At 54.9% G+C, this 7,511-nt stretch overlaps 1 long non-coding RNA gene across 1 annotated transcript; it reads left to right on the top strand.

The window, feature by feature from the left end:
• The first annotated feature begins 2,857 nt into the window (after positions 1–2,857).
• On the top strand, positions 2,858–4,735 carry LOC118500426. The gene is made up of 3 exons (XR_004902984.1): positions 2,858–3,485; positions 3,812–3,941; positions 4,456–4,735. It is a non-coding gene; the product is annotated as an uncharacterized LOC118500426 (long non-coding RNA).
• The last annotated feature ends 2,776 nt before the right edge of the window (positions 4,736–7,511 follow it).

Below are 7,511 nucleotides of genomic sequence, written 5' to 3'. Positions count from 1 at the left end.
TGCTGCTAACAAGCCCCCACGGCCCCCCACTCCAGAGGGATGACTGCGCTCTTTCTTGAAGGTTACTGATCCGATCCGATTCCTTCGTTTTACAACTGGGTGAGCTGCGTCCAGAGAGGGAAGGGGACCAGTCCCAGATCAGCAGGCCGAGATGAACTGGAACAAGGCTCCCCCCGCCCCCCTGCACCTTCCCTTATTCATGGCCGTGTATCCCTGGGGCACCGTGGTCCCCAGGCCCTGCTGGGCAGTGTTTTAGCCGACTCCCCTGTCCCCTTGCCTATCATCCGAGGCCAAGCTGATACAATCCTGCAGTTTCCACAGGCCATTGGGTCTCGCCAAGCCCTGCGGCGGCTTTAGTCTCTAGTTGGTTCTGCAAGGAGGAGAGAAAGGCAAATGCTGACCACTCGGCTGGTAAAGGGGGAAGAAGATAGTGGCCCCTCGTCTCCGGGGTCTTTTCCGTGCTGCAAAATCCCTGATCCGTCCTAGCTCCTCCTGCAGGGACTGGAGAGAGATGGGCCCCCGCACTCTGGTGCCGATGGGCCTGCGCCATCCGGGTTGTCGCAAGCACCAGGACCAGGACCCCCGGGGGAGGTGGGGACGCTGAGAGACAACCCCCTGGTGAGGGGGGTGCATGGCTCTTCTGGCCCATGGGAAGGGACAGAAGGTGGGGCTGGGCTCAGAGGGGGCCCGAGCCCTTTATAGAATGCGTGTGACTGTCATTTGGGCAAAGGGGCCGCCAGCCGGGGGACAGCATGTCCCTTTTGGCCCGGAGCCCCCACCGACCGAGGCGAGGAGGCGTGAAAGGGGCCCACCCAGGGGGTCGTGGCAGCAGAAGGAGCCGAGCGCCTGCGATGAAATACAGACAAGCCTTTTCACCTCCATGAATAGGTAGCTGGGCCCGTGGGCGTCGCTGGCTGGAGGCCCTGGAGTTTGTCTCAGCTGGTAATGGCCATTGTTGGCGACACTGGCTCCCTGACCTCTGGTCTATCATTTTTTAAGGTTCCTGGGGAGAGTTGGGGGGTGGGTAAAGAGGGGGCCTGGAGAGAGCTGGACCCCTGGGGAAGAGGCCCAGGGGACCGAGCGAGGTCTGCCCTGAGGCGGGGCGGGGGGCCCCTGGTGTCAAACCGGGGCCACCGTTCTCAGCTCTGCAAGGGCAGGGACAGCGCCTGCCTCGGGTGCCTGCCCCCAGCGCCCAGGGCAGTGCCCGGAATGCGGGCTGGGCTAGAACTCGTTAAGAGGATGCATGGATGGATGAGGGAGCTCCAGGTCCAGTCCCTTCGGAAACTAACTCTCTGCCCGGGGGCCCCGCAAGGAGCAGGATCTAACTTACTCTACGCTCTTGCGTTAGTGGGTACTGGTTTATTTGTTCAACTTACATACCTTGAGCACCTACTATGTGCCAGACGAACGCCGGTGGTCAATACACTCATCCCCCAGTGCTGGAAGGTGGCCAACCTCAGGAAATGGTTCAGAGGCAATTTCTTGGACCAAAAATGTAAGGGGAGTGGTGGTGTGGCGGGCAGGGCGGAGGCGAGGCGGCTGGGGGGCAGAGCTCTGGCTGGGGGGCGGGGCAGGAGACCTCTGAAGCGCTGCCTCCTCTGAGCCTCACATCCGTCTGGGCCAGGCAGGTGGGCCGGCCTGACCCCAGTGACTCGTTCCAAGTAGCGCTGGGAGTTGGGGGCGGGGCCAGCGTCCCCCTGTGGACGGAGATTAAAAGCGTCATCACCGGGCTGTTTCCCCATGTTCTAGGCTTGTACTGTGAACAGCCGGAGCCGAGAGAAGCAGAACCTTCTCCCTCCTGCATCGCTCCCCAATCCCCAACTCCGATTTGCTGCAGTCCCTGGGGGTCGGTGTTGGGGTGACATAGGATAGATGCCACGTTGGCAAGGCTGCCGCTGCCGCCAGGAAGAAGAGAGATGCTAGCCGCTGAGGGTCCTTATCGCACTAATTGGTGTGTGGGGGGGGAGAGACTGGACACAAAGATTGCCCTGCAGTGGCCCAGCCTGTCCCCACCCCTCCTGGACAAAGAGGGTCCGGCATCAACTGTCGGTCTCTTCCTCCCCTCGGCCCCCACGCACCTCCAGGGAAGGCCCTGGTGTTATTGGGCAGCCCTTCGGCTTTTGGAGGTAGAATCAGGGAGAATACGGGGAGTAGCTGGAAAATCTGGAGCTCGGGAGGGGGAGCTGGGGCCAGGGGGGTTTGGGAGGAAGACGAGGAAGGTAAATGGGAGAGGCGAAAGTAGTGGGAGGTTCTTCTGACCACGTGCCCCCTTCAGGAGGCTTGAGAGACACCACTGAAGAATTTGAAATAGTGTAAAATAACTTCTTAGTTGCTAGGAACTAAGCAACTAAGGTGACTTTCATCATGGGGACGCTGACCATTCGGATGACGGTTTAGCAGGGTGACAGGTCATCAGAACAAAAACAATGCTCAACAGGGACTGAGTATCATCATGTACGAATAAAAATGATCAAGTATCTCCCATTTCGTTTAATAACACTCTGCTGCCTTTTCCCTCTTTTCTGTCGTAAGCTTTGACCTCCGCCAGCCTGCTCTCCTCCCCCATTGTGCCGGCTAATAGAATTCCGATACCGAGTCTTGAAGCTGCGAGCCCTTCCGACTGCTGGGGAAAGAAATCTCCGTGAGATAAGATGTAAGAAACCGGCTCCCGCTTCCCCTGCAGCTATAGGAAAGCAGATTCTAGTCTGTGCTAAAAACCCATTCCTGCAAATGCTATTTCTAACGAAAGACTTTTATTGTTTTTATTTATTACTTTTTTAATCCTTCTCCCAAGATATGTTTATCGACTTTTGAGAGAGAAAGGGAGACAGAGAGAGGGGAACATGGAGGTGAGAGAGAAACATTGATCACTTGCCTCCCGTTCACACTCCAACCAGGGATTGAACCTGCAACCTAAAGCGCGTGCCCTGACCCAGAAATCGAACCCACAGTCTTTGGGAGTACGGGACAGTGTCCCAACCAGCTGAGCCACCAGGCCTGGGCACACACACTGCAAGCTCCTGGTGACTCAAAACTGTTCTACAGGCTCTTCAGCTGGTCCAGACTCCTCTGATGTGAGCACAGAGATGGAGTCTCAGCATATCCAACATAACCTCTGCTGCATCCAGGCTTCTCTCTGTGCAGCCCGTGGAACAACCAGAAATGGCAAGAAGCTCTCAGGCTGGGCTGTTCACAGGTACAGGGAAGCCGTAATTTCCATAACAAACACAGGCACACACCGGGCTGTCACAGACGCCTCCACGGGGCTGCAAGGGGAACACCTGCTGAACCAGGACTAGCCAATGAAGCCCAGAGTGTCTTCCTCTCCTTCCCCATGCTAATGAGCTGAGCAGACTCCAATTATGAGCCCGGTGCAAGGGCCTGGCCATGATGGAATTTGCCAGTGGCCTTGAAACTGAACTAGCGGTACATACTGAGAGGCTGCGTGAAACACGGGCATCTTCATAGTGCTGGCACCACTCCCGGTGAGGACAGAGAGGATGCAGGAGAACCAGGGCCCTGCAGGGGCTGGAAGGGGCTGGGAGGTGGGGAAGGGGATGGCTGGAGGGGGAGGAGAGTGAGGCCTTGCAGAACGTGTTGCTTCTGTAAGATTTAGGGTTTACCTGGGTGAGTGGTAACAAGAGCTAAGCCCCCTCGGGCTCAGTTTGTAACTGAACAGTCCTTGTGACCTCGGGGTCTCAGTTTCCTCATCCTGAAAAAGGGGCACAATGACACAGGCTTTCCCTACTTTTGGGGGGATTTGGGAGGCCCAGAGGAGATATAAAAGGAACGTGGGAAATGTGGGTCCCAGGCCCATTTACAGATTCACGCGCTGCTGGAGCTGGAGGGTGACGGAGTTCAGGCACACCTGCTCCTTTCCTGCTGGGAAGACTGAGGCCCAGGGAGCGGCAGGGATTTGCATGACATCCTCAAGTGAGCTGGTGAACGAGATGAGACCAAGTGCCAGGGGCCCTGATGCATGAACGAGGGACCCTTGCTTTTCCCTCCTTGTTCCTTTGCCCCCTTCCTGGCAGTCAGGCAGGTCCCCGAGGCAGCAGCGGCTGCTGAGCCTGGCTGGGTGGGGTGTGGGCCCGCACACCATGCAGCTGTGCGCTCCCTGGGCGCCCTGGCTGCCTGGGGAGGGATGTCCCTGATGTAGCAGCACTTCGAAGGCCACGTGTACCGATGCTTTTGTTCACCGCATAAATGGTAGTGCGTGGTCTCCCCCACCGGCGTCCCACCCACACGAGCCCGTCCCTCCCACGGGCTGCGATGATGTTTGTGTCTCAGACGATGAGCCTTGAGGAGTGGATTAAACGTCCTGCATGCCCTTCGTCCCCAAGTGGTAACCCATACATTGGAAGAGTTTGGGAAGAACTGGCCTAAAAAAGGCAACAGGTTCTGTTTCTAGATGAGCCAGATGCCTCTGGAGCCACCCTTCACTTATTCCTTCAGCGGTAAAGAAGCCACAAGATGTGACGCTGTGCACGCAGGAGCAAACAGCTCCTAATGTCTCACCAATGCATGGTGCCGGCCCCAAGAGGGACGGCAGGAAAGGAGCACAGTGCCTCGGAGGAATGCAGCCTTGGCTCGGGAGAGAGAACTGCGTGTGCTGGGAGGTGAGGAGGGGTTATCATCGCCGCAGTCTCAGTGCACCAGCGCAACAGCCCAACTTGGCCTCTCCGCTTCCCCTCCTACCTCCCCAGTCCATTCTCCACATAGCAGCTAAGAATGCAGGTTGTTTCATTTTATTTCATTTTTAAAATCCTCGCCCAAGGAAATGTTTATTGATTTTAGAAATAGAGGGAGGGACAGGGAGAGAGAGAGAGATCAATGCGAGAGAGAAACATTGATGGGTTGCCTCCCATACATGCCCCAGCTGGGGATCAAACCCGTAACCTAGGTATGTGCCCTGACCAGGAACGTTCTAGTGCATGGGATGATTGACACTGTAGTCAGCTGAGCCGCCAGGCCAGGGCAGAAAAGCAGGTTGCTTTGTGCACGAATCAGATGATGTTCCTCACATGCTGGAGATCCAAACTCCTGGTACAGCCTGCAGGGCCCTCGTGATCGGGCCTCTGCTTACTTCTCCAGCTTTACCTCCTCCCTGTCTGCCCCTCAAGCACCCTGCTTCGGGCCTGGCCTCCCGTTCTGTCCCTTGAATGTGCCACGGTTGTTTCCACCCAAGCACCTTTGCAGCGGCTGCACCCTTTTCCCGGAATGAATTTCTGCTAGATCTTCCCAAGTCTGGCTCCTCCTCACTGTTCAAGCCTCAACTCAGACACCATGGTCCAGAGCTCCCTGCCCCGATGACCCTAGCGACAGCCGGTCTCACCCAGTCACCATCCAGCCTTTTACTCCGCTTATTTCCTGAATAGAACCTACAACACGTGGAAACTTTGTCCTAATTATTGGTATGCTTATTTACTCCCTGTGTTTCCCTCCCCCTAGAATGTAGGGCATGTATTCGGCTCATCACTGCATTTCCAGGGCTTAGCACAAGCCCTGGCACACAATTGGTTTCCAATAAATGCTGGTTGAATGAACGAGGTCATTGATGGTGCACATATTTTAAAGGAAAGATTTCTAAATAACGCCCCCCCCGCCCCCGCTTTTTTCTCTCAGAGAGGAAGGTATTCTTGCACTTAAGTTTCAGAGGGAAGGTAAGCAGGGTCCCAGGGGTTCCGATTTCCTGCCCATGTCCTTCACTGACAACGCTAATTGTGAGAAGCTCCATTCACCCGGGTATCGCCCCTCACCCCCCGACGGCCCCCTCCCCACTATGCGCGAGTCCCCTGGGAGACACCTGGATTAGAGGGAGAAGGGGGAGGTGAAAGCAAGGGAAATGTTGGCTGTCTTCCAAACCAATCTTCTCATCGCACATACGTTTTTAACGCCGTCGGAATTTAATTTGTTACAGAAAGCTGGAAGCAGGGACGTTGTGCGTAAATAGTGAACCACGGACGGGAAGAGAACTTTCCACAAACCCGTTTCACCATCCCGTTTGTCTCCTCCCCCATTTGGCGCGCGAGCCGCGGCCAGGGCACCTCTGTCCGAGGTGCTGAAAGAGCGTCCCGGAGCTGCCTGGCGGCGCGAGGTCACCGTGCCCTGCCACAGCTGCGTCGCACTGCAATGACAGCTGCTGGAAATCCCACGCCAGGACCAGAATCCGATTCTCATCTGGCATTCCTGGAGGCTGTTTAGGAGGGGCTGCCACCGCCATCCTATTCAGCTCCAGGGAGAGCGGTCGGGCTGCGGAATGATGAGCCCCTCTGGCAGCTCTGAGGAGCGTGTCCAGCCGCAGGCGTTGTGAATCACACCCGTAATGCCACGAGCAAGGGCAGAGATGCCATAGACCGAGAATTCATGGGCTGCACTCGCGTGACACCTGTCAGTCCGGCCTCAGGCTCATGGTCTGCCACGGTGCCTCCGCCCGGAGACTCCCCTCCTCAGTATCCTCATTTGCAAAACAGGCAGATACCTTTCTGCTTCCCCCACGGTGGAAAAGGACGCGCCCGCTCTGTGAATCTCGTGGCCCTCGAGGAGTGACTGACAGGTGGTGATTTAAATTCCGGAGTGATGGGCTGACCGCTGAAAAATGTTTGTTGAAATTTTTGAGGCACAACTTCCATAAAGTACACAAATCTTAAATATAGAGCTTAAAGTGCATGCATGTGTGTGTGTGTGTGTGTGTGTGTGTAGCCACCACCCGGATAAAAATACATAACGTTTTCAGCACCATCCCCATGTGCCACCGCCCCCCAAGGGCCACCACTGTTCTGACCTCTGTCACCAGGGATTGGTTTTTCTTGTTCTTAAATTTCGCATACATGAGATCATTGCGTATGAACTCTTCTGAGTCCAACTTCTTTCCTTCGACATTATGTCTCAAGGTTCATTCGTGTTGCTGCATAGCATTAGTTTCTTCTTTTTTATTGCTTTATAATACTCGCTTGTGTGAAAGATTGCTGTTTATTGATCCACTCTACTGTTGATGGACATTTGGAGCATTTCCAGACTGAGGCTAATTTGAATAAGCTGTGAACATTCTTCCGCATCCCTTTTTGATGGATGAAGCACTTATGTATGTTGGGTGTGTACCCAGGAGTGGAATTGCTGGTCGTGGCGTACATATATTTCCAAAATGACTATATTAAGTGACAGTCATTTTTTTTTGGAAAGATTAAATCCTTCTTCCTGATTTTTCCTTATGTGCATTCTCTGACCAATGGAGAAGATGTTCTGGGGGAAGGCTCTGTTTAATAATGTGGCTTCAGGTTTTCCTGGAACACTTTATGGATCGATATTGATTAGATGACCATTCCCTAGTGATCTCTTCCTAGAAACCAGAGACCTTCTTCCCTCAGACCTTTCTTCTGTCTGGTCATCACCGTAACCGACTCCTACAGTGGAATCGGAATGAGATGCTTTGGAGCTTAGGATGAATGACCTCCCCCTCTCTCTCCACACCCTAGGCGGCAACATTCAAAAAGAGCTGGGAGCCACGGAGG

This window comes from Phyllostomus discolor, chromosome 5 (assembly GCF_004126475.2).
Source record: "Phyllostomus discolor isolate MPI-MPIP mPhyDis1 chromosome 5, mPhyDis1.pri.v3, whole genome shotgun sequence".
NCBI lineage: Eukaryota > Metazoa > Chordata > Mammalia > Chiroptera > Phyllostomidae > Phyllostomus > Phyllostomus discolor.
This window is presented reverse-complemented; position numbering and strand designations above follow the sequence as displayed.